Below are 18953 nucleotides of genomic sequence, written 5' to 3'. Positions count from 1 at the left end.
GAGCAAGTACACTGACGTGAAAAAGTACTCAACTCCTCATAGGAATATTGTGTTTAAGATAATCAATCAGATTATATCACACCACAATAAGCTAAGTTAATACAGAAAGTAATTTTCAAATAATGATTTATTAAGGAAAAATAAGGCATCCAAACCAACCTGGCCCTATGTGGAAAAGTAATCACTTGCTAAGTGGGAACTTAGAACTGTGATAAATGGTGATGAGTCTTTTACATCAAAACGAAGAAATTTTGGACAATGCTCCTTTGTAGAAATGTTTTTATTTGGAGGGTTTTATGACTTGTGAAAGTGACATGAAATTATTTGAAACTATATTCTTTATTAACAGAGTTTATATATGATATAACACCTGCCTAGTATAATAAGAAATTCATGATGAGACAAAAACATTTTTAATGATACTGTAACTATTGATAGTAACATATACATGTGAATTTGTATGTGTTTTTTTAAAATTGCAAATGTTATATGAAATTGTGATTATTTGCTATGGAGCATCTAGTCTAACAAACAGTCATAAGGAATACTTCTTTCTTTCTCTCTCTCTTTCTTTCTTTTTTCTTTCGTTCTTTACCAGCAGTAGAAACCTCCTAACATACACATGTGTCACTGCCAAAAGTAATGAGAGACTGAGTTCAGTAATCAAACTGTACTTTAACTTTTCCATCACCACCATGCATTGTTGGCTTTTCACTGAATTTAAATAAACAAATGCATTTCCTACAAAACTGAAACACATGTGCAGCTCGTTCTCACATGAATGAAAATAAACTCAACAAGTAAACTAGAGCAAGTTCAACAACTAAAATCTGGTCAATATTGGTAAGGTTGAATTTTATGAAGATGTATATTTCTCATAAAGGATTACCATTAAGTGTGCAGCTTACCTCAGATTTTCTGTCCATCTATCCAAACCGATGGTGTAATGACAAAAATGATCAAGAAACATGCAGCAGGACTCGTAAAAATAATTTAGCCTCCTTTTTAAGTCACTATTTGAATTTAAGACAGATTTTCCTGTATTTTCTCTGTTCTATTATTCCTCCTTTAGACCCTACTGACTTCTGATTATCCAAATTTCTTCCTGATCTCTTTCTCTCCGGTGTTACTGACTACTTTCAATGACCTCACAAGTGGAAATCTGCTGGGATAATCTCTCTCTCTCTCTCTCTCTCTGCCTTTCCTACCTTTTTCCTTCTCCCACCTAATCCCCCTCTTTCCTAAGATTGGTAATGAGAGGGGGATGAGAAAAAGACAGATGTTTGGCACTCTTAGGAGAAAAAACAGTCTCTCAGTTATCTGAGCGGAAAAGCATAAACGCGTCATTCAGATTTCTGATATTGTTTAAGAATAGTTTTCATCTGCGCAGCATAATAGTAACTGTGACTGGAAGTGAGAAGCAACTGAACTGCTTTCATTGGCAAACATTTGTTTAATAATAATTCCCAAATTTCTGACGTTATTTATTGCAACTGTGTTGCATATGTTGCTTACTGTATTTCTGCAACACATTGTCAAAGCAGGTTGCACTAAATAGGAGACACAAACAGAAGTCCAGCAGATTGGAGCAATTTGCACCTACTTTTTAAATTGTTTTTGGCTCCAGTGGTGTTTATTTCAAAGTGATCTGACAGGAGAGTGGTCACGATGGGCCGGGACTCAAACCTGAGACGCGGGTAAGGACTGATGGTTCCAAATATGAGTCACGCACTTTGGTGTAAAAACACAAAGAAAGAAAATGATTATTTGTAAAGTGACACATTTTACACACTTTGATTTTATGCCTGGATGTGGGGCTGTGACAATCATACCAAATGCATCTAATGGGAAAATTCAACTGCCCAAACATTGTTCGACTGAAGGAGATGATTTATGGTAAAACTAAACATGGAAGAACTAAACAAATTGTAAAAAAAAATGTCAAAATTCGCACAGAAACATAAAGATAGTACCCTAAATAACCCATTTAGACAGAAAATCTGCAAAATTGTTGATTTGGGGGTTAATATAACTTTAAGTAAAATTATCAACCAGGTTTTGGTAACACTGGGTATTAGAAAGTGTGTTTTCAAAGGGACATTCTGTATGGCTGAGCTGAAGATTTCCCTTCAGTCATCACGGCTAAAATCTGAAGTGGCTGCTGGTTGAAATACCGAACACATATTCATCTACCCTGAGCAGCGGAGTGAGGAGCAAAGGGAGCAATGAAGGTCTAATGTAGGCGGGGAAAAGTGTTAACAAAGACTTCATTGATTCCAGGTTCTTAACCTCCTCTCCAAGCTTCATTCCCTACTTTCTCTCTCATATCCATCTCTTCTTCCTTGCTCTCCTCTCTGTACATCCCCTTTGACAATGTTTAGTAATTTACATCCACAACAGTTCTGAGGATCTTACATATATTAGAGTCTATATTCATCTAGTTGAAGTGTTTTCATTTTGTTTTCTTGCTTTATTCTCTTTTCTGAGATCCACCATCCCACCTCCTTCGTGTTCAGGTATCATTCAGCCTCTCCAGCACAAAGGATCTATTATCCTCTGCCTTTGGTGAAAATGGCACATTCACATCAGTGTCTTTGTGCTGAACTCAATTTTAGCATTAATGTTTCTTTACATCCAGATAACAGATTTAAGGAAAGAGCTAAGTTATGTTGTACAGGGATAAAAGATATTGTGATAATGGTGTAAAAACAGAAAGAAAAGGATGATTTATCTCTAAATGTGACAATGACTCAGCCCTGTTCCAGTTTTATTTTCAACTATCAGGTCAGACAACATCTGATGCCTGCAGTTATATCCATATCACTGACATAAACACCTGATTCATGAATGGGATTATTGTGAGAGGACCACAGAATACTGCATGTTCGAAAGGAAGAGACAGATGCTACACAGTATTATCATCATCTGCAGCAGTAACTGGAGTACAACAAGCACAATGAACAATAATTACAGTATTACCGCAAGGATAATCACCGAGAAACAGGAGATTGGATAGTAGACAACAGGAAACAAAGGATGTGGAACAACAGAAACAAAAAAGGGAGAATAGTTCAAAGCAAATATATGGCTGGAGTCTTTTTGCTGCAGCGCTGTGAGCTTTAACACAAACATCACTTGAATTCAGTGAAACGTTAAAGCAGAGCTGAACACACCCAGTTCCTGCACTTATTCCTGCATGCACTGAAACAAATGCATCAGCACTGCGCTGCAGAGTTCCTCCATTTTCTGCATGCCAACAACCTCCTCTGATGTATCGCAGAGCTTTAAACCAGGGGACTTATCCCACTTGGAACAAATCATCAGTGGATTCAGAATCCTGATGGAGCGTCATTGTGGAGCATGTAAGGATAAAAACACAAAGCACAGAGGGTTTTTAAAGGGTATATTTTAAAAGTATGTACAAATATGAAATAATATAAGTAATGAAATAAAAATAAAGGATAATTACTGACAAATGGCACTATTTAATTGATTAGTGATTGTCTTAGAAATGACAGCAGAACTGTGTATTAGTTAGAGTTTAGTTTGGGCCTAAAATCCCAACCCTACCCACTCTGTCTGAACCCGATCCGACATAACTAATCAATTTTAATTTTTGGCCTAAAACTGAAGTAAACCAAACATCTTATTTTAAGTAAGAGTTTAAACTCTTTTGTTTTTAGATCGTAATTTGAGTAAACGGTGCAGCTTCTCTTTTTTGTGGCTTTTGTTTAACATCTTCCAGCTCCATTTTGTTGCTAGCTGTAATTAAAAGGTGAGTCAATAGCAAATCTTCTGGGATGTATGATTAAGGGAGAGAGAACAGTCACTTACTGCAAGTTCTTCTCTTTCTTACTTAGGAACTGAAGTTCTGTTTTTTTTCCTCTAAAAGAACCTGATTTAACTATAAGCTGTACCAAACTCATAAGCATGGATCATTACCACAGTGTTTCATTATAAAACAGCCTTTGAGGTTTGATGGTATACAGCTTGAAAATGCTGAAATATAACTATGTGCATCTTATCTTGATCAGAGAAAACAAATGATTTAAAAATCACTTATGTTGACCAGAGAAACTGCAAAACAGACAAGTAGCGAAAAACAATGCAAGACAAATCACGGTTAGGTAGGTTTAGAATAAATTCTTGTGCTTCAGGCACAAAAATAGACCTAAATGAATTCAAACAATTGCTGGTTTGAAATCTCCCATTACTTTTCTGTACAGCAGAAGGACACAGTATGCATGTGTGTATGCTCTATTATTAGCATGAAGAACATGCTTTCCAGGCTGAAGTGAACCATTTTCCATCTGAGAGAGAATCCCCAGAGATTGAGGCAGAACGTGCACTGTAGCAGTTCAGTAACACATCTATCTATCTATCTATCTATCTATCTATCTATCTATCTATCTATCTATCTATCTATCTATCTATCTATCTATCTATCTATCTATCTATCTATCTATCTATCTATCTATCTATCTATCTATCTATCTATCTATCTATCTATCTATCTATCTATCTATCTATCTATCTATCTATCTATCTATCTATCTATCTATCTATCTATCTATCTATCTATCTATCTATCTATCTATCTATCTATCTATCTATCTATCTATCTATATGGTTAAGATTCAGATTTTATCCCCCCAAAAAAGAAAAAAAACGTTTTAACTTACTTTCTTTAAGACGTGGGGGTTTAACTCTGGTGGACTCTGTCACGTTCAGTAAAATTAGTTGAATGCCATTAGATAGGTGAAAGCTTATTTTTCAGCATATAGAGACTGAGTTGGAGCTTCATAACAGCAAACTAAATGTATATATTTCACCAAACGTTGGAAGATGGCAGCTGATGGCATGGCTAAGGGAGTTAATGCATCATCTATGCACGTGTTAATGTGCACAGGTCACAGCTAAGTGTTTCTCTTTGCAATCCCTGAATATGAAATGTATCTATTACTATGCTGATTGCACACTGTGATCTTTCAGTACCTCATTTAGATTGCCAATAAAATGCTAGAGGGAAATTAGAGTATGTTTCTACGTTACAGAACTAAACAACCAAAGAGCACAGCATGCTAGCAGGAAAAATATGAAAAGTATGCTGTAGAGGAACTGTGGCCTCTTGCTCTATCCAACATTAAATTAGATATCTCCTTCTTCAAAGGACAAAGAACAGGAGAACATCTCCAGTGAATGATACTGGGTAAAAGAAATATTAAAAATCCTTAAGTAAAAGAGACATTCCATCAGTTCTAACATGCTGAGCTACAATTTTACATACACATGAAGCTGAGATCCCACAACAACTATTAGCTCTGCAGTTCTCTAATTAACATGGCGTGGTGTTGCTGTGAGTCCCAGAGGCCGGAGAGGTACAAGCTTAATGAGCAGGCCAGAACCGAACCAAAGTAATTTAAAGGCCACACACACATCTGACTTTGATTTAGAAGTTTGAGGATGAAACTCCCAAGCAGTTTAGAAATTAAGCACAATGTTTGGTTCTGTTAATTGGAATTTCATTAGAATTTGCTAGTTTTAGTTTTAACATTTTAAAAGGTTATATGTGAATGTTTATTATAGTTTACCATAATTTCTGCTGGACCAGAAGCCTCCACAATTCACGCTATTTGAATGCTGTGATGCAGCTAGTATTTGAATTTTTACCAACGGGTTTCAAACGGCTGAACTGCTAGACGATGAAGAGAACAGCAACACTGAGAAAGATCACTTTAGTAGTTTCAGTGCACAAGAAAAAGATGAAGATAGTGATCAATGACTGTCCTTGTGAGCTTCTGTATTTTTTTTAAGCAGCTGTGTTGCAGGTACAGTGGGTGCTGTTTATATTCAGGCGTGCTCAAAAGTCCAGATTTGTTCAAAATGAGGCAGCTAAGCTGATCTAAAAAAATTAGGTACCTGTGAAAAAATTCAGTTCACCAGAAAAACATCTGACATAAAATTATCAAAGTCAACTTTGTTAATTTTCCTTTTTTAATTTCAGCAGAATGAAAACCCAATGAGATTAAAAGCCTCTTTTTCAAGAGCATCCTGGTCAAGAAGCAACAAACAACACAAAAATGGCAGAGTTGAAAAAAATGATAGTTTATACATTTCACCACTTCCTGACACAAGCATAAATAGGAGTTTGTATCCTTCTGCTAACTACTCCTTTAGTTCTTATGAACTTTACAGTTAGCCTCCACATTACACCTTATGATGCACACAAAAGCATAATATGCATCATCCTGAGATGTATTTATACAAATTTACTAAAGATCCCCAGGAAAAAGCAAATAGATCAAAGATTCTCTTAGCAGTTTTTTTTTTAAGCCTAGACTTCTCATTTTGGTGTAGTCAAAGATTTAATTCTGTTTAATTGTCAATAATAAGACATAAATCTAATAAATTTAGTTCGTTGTGAACAGGTAGATGTCTTATGCAAATAGAATGAGCCCTGAGCTCATTCAGTGCCCGGCAACTGAGACGTTTTTGTAAGATGAATGATATTTTCTGGTTTGTGAAGGGAACTACCTCTGCAGGCACACTTGCACCTGGAATACAGGAATGTTTCATTGATGGTTGGAAAAATCAGAGCAAATGTGACCTCTTTCCTTGGTTCCATAGTGTAGTCACTGAAATATTTTAGACTTGGAGGCAAGACAGAATCCTTTCTCAAAGAGAGGTACTTTCTTTGTAGGCCAGTGTGTTCTTCTTCGACTGGTCTTGTTATTCTAAGCATTTTAAAAGCTTGGAAATTCTAGGTTTATTTTAAATCTAGAATTAAAAAGAAAAAAAAAGCCCAGGTGAGATCCTGATCAATCAAGCAATTATGCACTACTGAATCTAAACAAAATAGATTAATGCTGTTCACTTTCTTTACAAATGAAAATCTGAAAAGTGGGGTTGGCATTTTTACTTAGCACCACTTATTTGCAATTTGTAGAACTGCTTTTTACAGCTATTCCAACTGCACATCTTTTGGGGTGTGCTTCCTTAAACTTTGCACAATTACCAATTGAAATGGTGTTCCATTGTTATGTGTTAAACGACAGTGAGATTTTATGTAAATCATTTTTGGAAATTGGCTTTTTAAAATTCATCCTTTCTGGAAAATGCTTGTGATGGTTTGATCGTTTCTGGTCTTCCAAAATGTCAAAAACCATGGGCCTTTTGGTAGCTTCTACTTCCTCAGTTTGCCAGTTTGGTTGGGCAGAAATGTCTTGACAGGTTTGTAGTTGTGTCATACTGTTTTAGATGATGAACAAAACAGAGCTCAGTGAGATGTGAAAGCATGAAATATTGTTTTCTAGCTTAACTTTGCTATATACTTTTCCTCAACTTTTTCCCTGACCTGTCTCCTGTATTCCTTTATCTTCTGTCAATGTCAACTGTATTCATATAGCACATTTCCAACAGATCCAACTGCACAAAGTGCTCTGCATGGTAAATATCTATCTATATTCACTAATGTTTTCTAACAAACCTCAGAGGCTTTTGCAGATTAGTTGTGTTTATACTAAATAACATACAGGTGGACTCTATTTACTGACCTTTGAAGGGAGTTGGCTGCATTAGATTTAATTTAAGAGCAAGAGTAAGAGTTCTATATAAACTAATACCACATGTTTTGGCAGAAACTTCAGTGATGCGGCATAAAATTTACAGCGTTGGTTGATTTTCACTACAAAACCGAAGGGGAAGGAAAAATAAAAAGGAATTTGGAGACAGCAGCCTGGCTGCATGCAGCTTGGCTGACAAAGACATTAACCAAAGTTACTGAGTTGTGAGCAAGCTTTTATATAGCACAGTTTGTTGTTATCAACTCACAGACAGTACATGCATCCCACTGTCTCATTTGAACCTGCTTTATTAATTTATTTTCTTGCACAATGTGCCAGACAACGTATCCAGCAGGTCACGGAGTCAAAATGACCTACATACAAGACTTCCAACAGCATGTCAGAGCACAATCTTATTCTGTCTGTTACAACATACTTTACAAATGTTTATTTAAAAAAAAAAAAAAAAAAAAAAAAAGAATTTAACCCTTTTTCTTCCATTTTACAAATGACATGACTCCGGCTCTGCCCCCATGCTGACGTAGAGCAATCCTCCCCCAATCATTCCAGGGCACTTGTCAGCAACTAACCAATCAGCGCCCCAAGTACAGTATCTGTATTATGAGGAAAATGATAGAAAATCACTGTCCAAATTGTCAGTGGGTAATATGCAATCCCGACAGCCGTAACCCAGAACATACAGAAGGCGGAATACAATTTATTACATTTCCAAAATCAAAACAGAGTGTGGAATAATGCCAGAAATGGATCATGGAGTGCAGTCCACCTCAAGTCCAGTTGAATGAAACTGATGGACTGAAACTATGTTAGTCAGCACCATAAAGGTAACCGGTAGTAAAGTTCGTTCACTTTACTAAAGATATTTAGTAAAGTAAACATCCCAGTTTTTGTCATAATAACAATACTTACTGATAGCTCCGTGCTATCGACTCGGGGCTCCTAACGACTCCTGGCTGAATGATCAGGCTCCGTGCTAACGACTCACAACTCAGTTAAATTAAAATAATAATGCTAAACATCTAATCCTTCCCAGATCAATAAGTGTCCTGGATTTTATGCGTGTAGATTCCAATGGCAGATCTATGGCAGCATGAAAACCGACTGCGCTAACTGCTATATAGGCATTTAAACACAGTTTCATATTATTGTTTATCTCTAAGCATTTTTCTGAAGGCAGATTCTCACAAGCCGGTATTATTTAAGTCATTACTCACCTATTTTGTCCCGCAACGTTCACACTTACATCCAATCATACTTTTTCGTCCCTCATTTTTCCTCTTGGGCTTTATGGTTGATTTCTCCATTATTTCCTGCTAATAACCTTACAGACCTGACGTAGGACTAGTTACAGAATTTCCTTGCCCGCCGTCTTTGCCTCAGTGTTGGTTTATAAGGCAAAAATGACTCAAAAAATGTCTCGGGCAATGCATTGAGGTCTATTAGTCTGCCTTAATAACAGTATTGTTGTTGGAGGACTGTAAAAACTATAATGAATAAAGTACAAAGACAGGAAGCTCTCATTAGAAAAATATCTGAATTGGTGAGAATATAGTAGCTTGTTTCTTGGCCTTAACTAAAAAAGTTATTATTTTGGTGTTTACCAGGTTTAGAAACTACATGCATGTTTCTCTGTGTGTCTATAGTGACTATTAGTTCATAAATGTTCATAAAAGCTCTTTAAAGTCCCTTCATCAGGTTGCCTCAACTGATTTTTTCAGCAAAAAGTTCATAAAACATTTGTTACCTTTGCGTCCGATAATTTGTTTTTTTGTTGTTGTTTTTTTGCGAAAACAATGACTATAGAAAAAACACATTCAGTTTAGTCCAACATTTACAACAATTAATAGATGCAACATTGTCAGATGCTTCAATTATGCTCAACTGACTGCTGAGCAACCCTTATTTCCTCTATCATGCACGCACACCCACACTGGTGCCAGAGTCCTTCACCAGAAACAGCTTTCTCTCAAGAGCTGCCTTCCAAAAACACTTGACAAGAACAGAAATTGGCAATTCATTCCCTTACAGCACTTGCTCATTTTTCTCTAACCCGCCCCCCTTACTTTTTATTGATCACAATCACTTGTTCCCTGCACGTGTTCAAATCACTGAGTGGCTGCTTCGCCCCCCCTCCTCAACTCCAACAAGAATAGTCTAATCAAGGCACACTGGCACTAATCGTCCCTTTATCCACTGGGACATTGGAGAAAGAACAATTTCGGAAAAAGTGAATGGGACAGAAAGCAAAGTACGTTGAAAACAAATAGACAATGTTACTATGAGTCCCAGATGGAGAGACAGTGATTGAATGTCAGTAAAACCCACCAACTTTTTGAGTGGTCTAGCCGCTGAATGGCGCCGATTCCTTTCCAGTTTTTATCATTATCTTCTTTCCAAATCTGAAAAAAATAACCAAGGGAAACACAATTTTTGATTAAAATTCAGAATTGACATGTATGATGTAAACACCTTCATGAACTGTTTAAAAGACTTCCTTGTATTGACAGTTATTCTGTTAGGGGGAGAACTAGATCTTGCACTAAACTCCATGATGCACTGAATTTACCCTCTGTGGGACAATAAAGGAAATTTCTATTTCATAATTTCTAAAAGAGTCAACATACTATCCAGTAGCTGTTAAACATGTGATGTCATGTGGTAGAATAAGTATTTACTATTATGTAAATGTGCTTTATGTTCTGCATTTATGTTTTAAACTTGTATTTTGAAATAAGACAGGAAGTCTGGGTTGCAGGTTAGACTGGTTGACAGTAACATTACTCAGTTCTCTTAGCAATGAAAAACCCAGCAATCCATCTATTTTCTGAACCTGCTTATTCCAGCAATGTCTGGTTCCTAACTCCAGCAGTCATTAAGCTCAAGGAACACCATGGACTGGTACGTAGGTTCACCTCAGAACAACAGGGACAAAAAAACGTATATCCACACACTCATACTGAATGGCAATTTGAAGTACCCAATTAACCTAACAGTTGTGTTTTTGTACTATGAGAAGCAGCTATTCAGAGTAGAACAAACTGAATCATTCATCACTTAATTGAGATTCTTTAAAAGCACTGACTGAAATTTCTGAAGGCTGTATTTAGCTTATGAAAAAAAAAAACTGTTTTCAGTTCAAAACAACCAAAAGGTTGGCCACACCACAGGGATGTTCTCAAAACTATAAAACCTGTAAGGAAGTAGGAAACATTGCAAAATCCCTTCCAATATGACTCTTTTCAAACCTCCTCATATTTCATGCTGTGGAGGTTTCTCGATTCAAATTAAGAATCACAAAAAATTGGACAGGGCAGTAAAAACGGGAACAATTGTATAATTTTCTGAGCTGCCACCAGCTCAGAAAATTAGTCTACGATAGAAACTGTTTTATCGTAGACATGTTTTGCCTAATTTCTGTTTAGTTGACTTGATCAAAGTTTGGCAGGCTAGCAATAAAGCCTTCAGTGGTAACTTGTTCATACTTTAGATTTTTTTTAAAAACATTGTGGTGTCTCAGGACTCACAATTTTGTTTCTAAGCGAATCCATTTACAAAAGGTAACTAGAGGTAAACAAACATGTTGTTTTAATAGCAGCACCATATTTTTTATTTTCTCCATATTCTGTTATGTTATTTATTCTAAGATCAGGTCAAGCACAGTTTTCAGCTGCCATCTAGTTTATGATCAAAGGAAAACATGCTTTCAGATATATGTGCAAATATAAAAAATGGGATTTGAAGATGATCATAAGTATATACATTCATGACTTAATACTTTGTTGAAGACCCTTGAGGACTAATAATAGTTTCAAGATTTTTTAGGGATGTTTTTACAAGGTTGTGGATGTTCACTAAATGAAAAAATAAATGTAAGTGGCCTAATTATTAATGATAAACAGTCTATGTAGGTGTAATATAATCTCAGTACATATGCAGCTGATCAGAGAAGGACAATGAACATAGAAAATATTTCAAGGAGAAAGTTTTAGAGAGGTTGCAGGCAAGGTTAGATTTTTTTAACATTGTCTCAAGCTTTGAACATCTCTGGCTAATCCATCATCTGAAAATGGAAAAAACAATGCACAACTGCAGATTTACCCAGACATGGCTGTCCACTTTAATCGACAAGTTGAGAAGGAAATTGATCAGAGAATCAGGCAAGAAGCTAATAGTAACGCAACACGACACAAAAATGGCCATTATGGAAGAGAAGCAAGAACAACATTGTGTTTTGTAATCCTGCTTGCAGTTTTCTGCAGCCAAAAACTGTTCCTTTGTTAAGACAAAAACTGAACTTTGTTGCTTGCATGTAATGCACCTTGAATGGAGAAAAACTACTGAAGTAAATAATCATGAATACAGCAACTCCACTGTGAAATATGGCTGTGGCAGCTTCATGATGTGGGGACGTTTGCTCTTGAACAGCAAGAAGTTGGTCAGAGCTGATGGGAAGATGGATGAAGATAAATACAGGTCAGTTATGGAAGAAAACCATAACTGACCTGCAAAAGACCCAAGACCCAAGACTTTGGTGGAGCTTCATCTCCTATTGTGTTAGAATGTTCCAGTCAAAGTCCACTGATGTTAAACACTGATGTTTACAGGTGTTCCTCAGCCAGTCTGATTCATCTTGAACAATTTTATAAAAGAAACACAATGACTGACAAAAACTTCTCAGGCAAAACTGATAGAGACAAATCTAACAAATTTTGTAAGAGATGGGGAAGATAATTCTAAAACGTTTTGATTCATCGGGGTTGAATACAGATATTTATGTGTAAAAAGTAAAAGCATGTACCATTCACCTTCCACTTTATAAAAAAAATAAATCTGAGAGTTCATTCAGTTAGGAGTTAATACTCCAGGTTTCTGTCTAAGGGGTCAGGTGTGATGAGTCTTACTCTTTAAAAAGGTTTCCAGAAGACTTCATCACTGTCTTCTTCTGAACATCGTACTCAGGTTTATCTGCTAAATCAACCAAGCTGAGTAGTTTCTCAGCCTGTCACAGGAAGTGACAGTTGTTACTGAGCTCGGTATATTTTAGGGGCTAAGACTAAGCACCAAGGGGTATTCTTTCTGCAAACTTCACGTCAAAACCATCTGGGAAAAACTCCAAAAAGTATCTTAAGACAAGCACCCAGGCTTCCCTCTACTGCCAAAGAATCAAAGAGATGTTTAAAAAAAGTTGTCAAAATAAGTCTACTACTTCTGTATGTTGATTTGGGTAAGAATTTAATACTAAGTTCAGGAGGAGGAACATACAGCGCAGAATTCAGCAAAAGAAAAATATTAAATAATCATGTAAAAATCTCTGCAAGGGTTTGACATTTTCTTATCTAATGACTAGGCGTGAGAGAGAAAACTCTTGAAGCTCCAACAGAGAACCACACTGTTCTGTCAGATATGTTTGTTCTATTTTCCCCTTCTCTATCAAATAACATAATACATAATACACTAAAGTGTGTTGAAACGTCTTGAGGAATTCTTTCTACATTCACAAGTCAATTAAGTCTTTTCTTTTTCCAGAATTCCTATAAAAATATTTTTATTTCCCAGAGTTCCATGTGTTTGGGAAAGATTAAAACACTTTATGTGTTCATGTCTATTTGTAATCTTTAATCTGGCCAAAGAACAAACTGATTTTCAGCAAGAAAAACACTTTTTTGATAAAAGCAACTCTTCAGCTCCCTATTGAACATATTACAGATAAAGATTACATAAATATGTTTTGTTGTTTTTGCTGTCAAAGTCTCTTTTACTTTTTCATTTCATGTGTTGAATTTCTTAATTTCCGAAGTGTTGCAGGCCATCATAGAAGCAGACAGTACCTATCAAACCTCAGGGGGAGGACTTTGTTTGTCACTATTTTTTTGTCACAATAATTTGGCCCTGAAGTGTGATGACAGCTTGAACCAGGAGGTGTCAGCAGCTAAATTTTAGCCCCTTAGTCCAGTGGAGCGTAGCAGAACACTTCTTTAGTTTTCATGGATGGATAGATGGATGGAAGCAAAGATAACATCCCAGCAGGGTTTCTTCTCGTTCAAGGCTTTCAGCATGTTACTAATCTCCCTAAAATTTTGAAATACCCCTCTCCGACCCAACCCGGCCTCTGGTTTCTTTGAACACAAAACATTTCAGTTCCAATGGCTTTTGTTGTACATTTTTATATGCTGCTCTTAAGCAGAGCCTTTTGCAAAAAGTGTCACATAGCAAACCCTGCAAGTAGTATAAGAATTTCTTTGCTGTGGAACAGATTCGAGCGTAGAATATTTCAAGCATGAATTGACATGTTTTGCATTTTTATTTTATTTCCTTATCCACCATTAATCACACACATTTTTTTCATTAGCAGCTGTTACAAATTATATAAATGGTATTTAAATAATCAACATTTGGCTTTATTGTGATTCCTTGTTGCATATACTTCTACCTCTTCAAAAAGATTTAGAAAAATGCTTAAGAAGAAAAATTCAAATGTCAAAGAAGAAAAGAGTGAAAGAAAAGTACATTTAAAATGGACAGTGTTGTTTTAAAACTCAGACGGCAGCTCCCGGTCTGAGGCAGAGGTTGTATTTTGCCACAAGCGTCCGTTCATTTCACATTTCACTTCTCGTAGAACAGAAATGTGAGCCAAGTGAAGTCCCAACACATGCATGTCAAATGATTCATGGTGTAATAACAACCTTCTTTAGTTTTTAAACAGTAACTAAAGGTTGGTGTTTTTTTAATGCAATTGTCCCTGTAAGTATTACATTAACTAAAAATGCAGCATCAATACTTTAAATACTACTGAATTTGGTAACAGTATCCATTAAGTTCTCCATGTTGTGACAACATCTTTGCTAGGTTCTTTTATAATTTTAAGGTAAGGTATTCATTGCTGAAACATTTTCCTGCTGTCGTCGTCTTCCAATGGCAGAGACAAAGCTGGCAGGCATCAGTCTTGTGGTCACATAAATGCTACATATTTCTCTAAGAAAAGCTAGAGTTTACCTCAGCCATTACAATAAATCTTCTGCAGAATTAATACAATCTGTGACAGTGCACTTGCAGCATAGCATTAGCCTGTTGATCCACCAACAGAACACGGCTAGAAATAGAACATTGGGTTCTTATTTAATCTAGAACCAAAAATACTTATTTTCTTGTTCATGTGTACAACACAATGTTCTTAAAGCTCACAAGCTGTAAGTGCTTCAGTAAATTACTGAATATTGTTGCAATCTTGATCAGCAGAGAACAGAAAGTAGCACCTAATAAACATGCACATGTAAATATGCTGGGATTCACTCCAACAGGAAGTAAGTTCAATATATATTTATATGTAGATTTATGTTAATTCATGTCTGTCATCCTCAAGAGGTCAGGTGATCAATAGGTGTAACTTAAAATGAATTCATAAACAACAAAAGTAAAAAAAAAAAAAGAGGCAGTGGTGTCTCAGCAAAAGTATCTGTTATTACAATCTATGCTGTTACATCCCAATACTTTTCTCATTGACTATAATGAGAAATAAATAATCTTCACAAGCCTTACATTTTGCTTCCTTTCACATTTAGATGTACATAAAATACATTTTTAGAGACGTTAATACATGTGGTGACATAAGAAAGTTTCAACATGCTACATCAAACAACAATCATGCTGGATTGCAGGTACTCTGGACCTGCAATCTCTTCCTGGTTGAACCGTTGGACAGAAGGAGAAGAAACAAGGATCTCTGGCAGGACTCCTTACAGTTGTAGAGATCACAAAGGGTTTTATCTGTGTAGAGCTGAATGTATTTCTAACTGTGATTGTTAGGGCACATTCAGCATTTCAGTGTTCGTAACTTTTATATACGTTCTAATGATTTAATAAAAAAGATATAGTCTATTTCTATTTTTTATTTATTAGACAGCTCCTCTTTCCAGCTGACCATATTTTACATCTGGTTGCATTTTTTTACAAACTTATTTAAGTCAAATTTCCTTTTAAAATGCCTTAATGACTGCTTTGTGTGTACTTAAAAAACAAAACAAATACGGAGCAGGGAAGACACAAAACTACAATTGAAATAATCTGAACTGGAACAGGACATAAATCTGATGTATTGACAGCAAGTTCATTTCCACATGGTGTTGTGGAAACCTGCTGTATGAAGAGCAAGCTTGGCAAAGTGAACAAAATCAAAATCAGCAGCCCCACCTGCAGCATTGTGCATTCAGACATGGCCTGAAGGCAACTGCTCCAGCCATTCGAACACCCACCAAGAACAACCCCAAACACACAAAAAGGACTTTGCTTTACAGAGATAGCAGAGAAGGTCTTTACTACAGGCTGTTTGCTGGACTAGCTGAGGAAAGAAATCGTTGCACTGGTGCAATTCAAAAAGATCAGCACCTCAGAGACTTTACATCTTTCAAAAGTTCAGCTTTGAAAGACCTTATTCCTTCTTAAGATTTGTGCCAGACTGTAGAAATCAATATATACATATGTACAGGTTGGCCTACAAAAAACAACATAAAAGGTGCATAAACACACTTTCTGATTCCAAAACAAAATAACTTAACTGCAAATTCAGTGAAGTTGTTGATAGTTCTGGTCTTGATATTATCAGAATATGTGCATAGGTACAAAAGGTTGTATTTCTCTTCAAAATAGAAAAAAAATAATAATTCTGCCCGAATTGGTAGTTTTGTCATGACGTTATTTGACCAATCACATTTGGCTTTTTACCAAATCCTATTTTATCCTTACTTGATAGATTTTTTTGGATCACTGCTTCTTTACTTCGACTTATGTAAAAAACACTAAAGTAATACTACTCTTAGTGGATTATCATTTTCGTCTATTCATATCTTATGTTATGTGAATTAAAAAAAAACTGGACTAAAATGCAGACAAGAGCTGAAGCAGACCATTGTGGAGATTTAAAAATAAAAATAATAAACTTGGCACGAGAAAGGGACATGGAGTATGGACAGAGTGACGGGGAGAATCAGTGAAGAACAACAAAAACCAGCGAGTCCATACATTAAGGGAAAGATGGAGAAGGATTCAGGGAAATGAACAGCTGTGGAAGAGAGCAGACATGCAGACTGAGAGAAGTTGAATAATTGACATCAAGGAAGCCGACCCAGACACAATAATATTACAAGCCAAGTGAAAAAGTACAAGTATAAGTATAAGATGTGAGAGACCTAAGTTCAAATGCACAAAGAGCAAAACGCAAGAAATGTTTGGAAACTAAACAAAGAATGTTGCAATATGGCATCACCCTTTTAACAATAATGAACAGATATTCTAACAGGGGTGCGTAAGGTTTTGAGAGCCACAGCTTATACATTATTCGACATAAACTTCAACTGCTGTGTTTTGCATTTTGAAGGCCGGACCAATAAGCAGGCTGGTATAGATATAATCGATAACAGAAAATGTTATAGGACAAAGGCAGCAACACAGCAGGGGAGAAGGAGACGGACAGTGGTCAGGAACAACACAGACAATAATGGAGGAGTCAGTGGGGACCAATGTAAACTGGAGAGCTTAAATACACTGAGGGAGAGGAGAGGGACTAATCAGAGGCAAGTAGAGGCAGCTGAGGAAGAGAGAAAGGAGAAGGAAATTAAGAGATATAAACCAGCTGGTAAACTAAGGACGGGAGAAAGCTGAGACACAAGGAAACCATAGAAAAAATCTATGAAAAAAACAACAAACAGCAAACACAAATCAGAGGAAAGAAATTCAAAAGATAAAAAAAGGAAAACGTGAACTGACACATGAGATAAACAAAAATGGAAAGATCTAGAAAAACAACAAAAGAAAATTTGAGTTAAAATGGTGCCTGGATAATGTATAATTATCCAAACAGAAACCAAAGGACAAACATCTATGGATACCTTTACCTGAATTTTTTCAATCATAACATTATGTAGATTTGCACAAATTTAAAATTTTTGCTCTTTATAGCGAAACAACATTAGCTCGTTTCTGCTCAGGTCGTCAGCCTGCAATTAGCTTAGTTAACTTAAAAGCCAAATTTCCAACTACAGTTTTGAACAGTGCTATTTACAATGCTTGGGGATTCATTCTTTTCTACACCAGTACTCTTTGAGATTTTGGCAACCAGAAATATTTTTAAATAACTTAATTTGCCTTATAGCAAGCACAAATTATAAGAAGCAATCTCCTTTAAGCCTGCTGACTGGCTGTGCACTATCAATCAATTAATCAAGTTTATTTGTATAGCACATTTCAACAAAAAGGCAGTTAAAAGTGTTTACATCATAAAACCACAAAATAATAAAGTCATAAAAAGACCATCCAGGTTATGGAGGGGGAGCACTGCACCACTCCACTAGCATTTCCTTTGGCAGGTTAATAACTATTTAGGATGATGAGAAACATTTTATGGTTTTGAAACTTTTAAAAACTTTGCTACATTTTCAGTCTGAAATAGGCACAGATGTAAATTACACCAAATTCAGGCAAATGAGTTTGGCAGTTTCCCAAAACAGTACAGAAAATGAGTTGAAGTTAACTCTCTAGTAAAATAACATACAACACAATCTTAGAATACGTTTTTGTTACTCGGGTCTATAGATAGATAGATAGATAGATAGATATTTATTGTCACAAGAACAATAACATTTAAAAACTGCCATAAGTCAGTGCATATGCTTAAAAATAATATTTACACACAATGTAAGAAATACATAACAAATAACTGATTAAAAACTAATAAATAAGAATAGCCACATTCTTACACACATCACTCATGATGATTAATGGTTGTTTTTGATTGCATTTAGTTTTGTTATTGCTGTAGGGTAAAAACTGTCTCTGAGACGGTTGGTTCTTGTTCTGATTGCTCTGTATCGTCTGGATAGAGCTAATCTCTCACAGACATAAAGATTTTGTAAATGCATGAATGCAGCTATGACTCTGTGTTTCAGTTTACACTAGCATATTATGTGGACATTTGTTATGTTGAAGTTTTTCATTCATAGCAGCTTACAAATAAGGGCACAACAATTCAGTTAGTATCAAAGCTGATCAGCGCTTTGAAAGATTAGTGACATGAAATTGATGAAAGTAGCTAAGTGAAACAGAGCAACACAGAGTGCCACCCTGGCCAAAAACAAATTTAATTATGAGTCTTGGTGCTTATTCAGTTGCTAATTTTGTTTTGTAGCAAAATAATTAACGAAAGACACACAAAACTAGGCCCAATTTTGCAATTGCACACTTTTTTATGTCAAGGATAGTTAAAATTGGTAGATCTTAATGCTGACACTACTGATGCTAAGGATCTGCTGCACTTTACGGATTCAGTAGAAACATAGCCACAATGAGAACAACTGTCTATTACAAGAAGAGAAAAAGGTA

General features: G+C 35.9%; 1 protein-coding gene across 10 annotated transcripts in view; it reads right to left on the bottom strand.

Moving 5' to 3' along the window:
• LOC122829151 (teneurin-3-like) overlaps positions 1-18953 on the bottom strand; it is a 314256-nt gene that overhangs the window by 239756 nt on the left and 55547 nt on the right. For 3 of the 10 annotated variants that reach the window (XM_044113468.1, XM_044113469.1, XM_044113475.1), the window contains exon 1: positions 9913-9947. The exons of 1 other annotated variant lie outside the window; for it this stretch is intronic. The gene's annotated coding sequence lies outside the window, so the exon portion shown is untranslated. Of the gene's footprint in view, positions 1-9908; positions 9983-18953 lie in introns of those variants that run through there. 6 more of the 10 variants (XM_044113478.1, XM_044113477.1, XM_044113472.1 and 3 more) reach the window with 3 other exon arrangements.

Source organism: Gambusia affinis, linkage group LG04 (assembly GCF_019740435.1).
Source record: "Gambusia affinis linkage group LG04, SWU_Gaff_1.0, whole genome shotgun sequence".
NCBI lineage: Eukaryota > Metazoa > Chordata > Actinopteri > Cyprinodontiformes > Poeciliidae > Gambusia > Gambusia affinis.
This window is presented reverse-complemented; position numbering and strand designations above follow the sequence as displayed.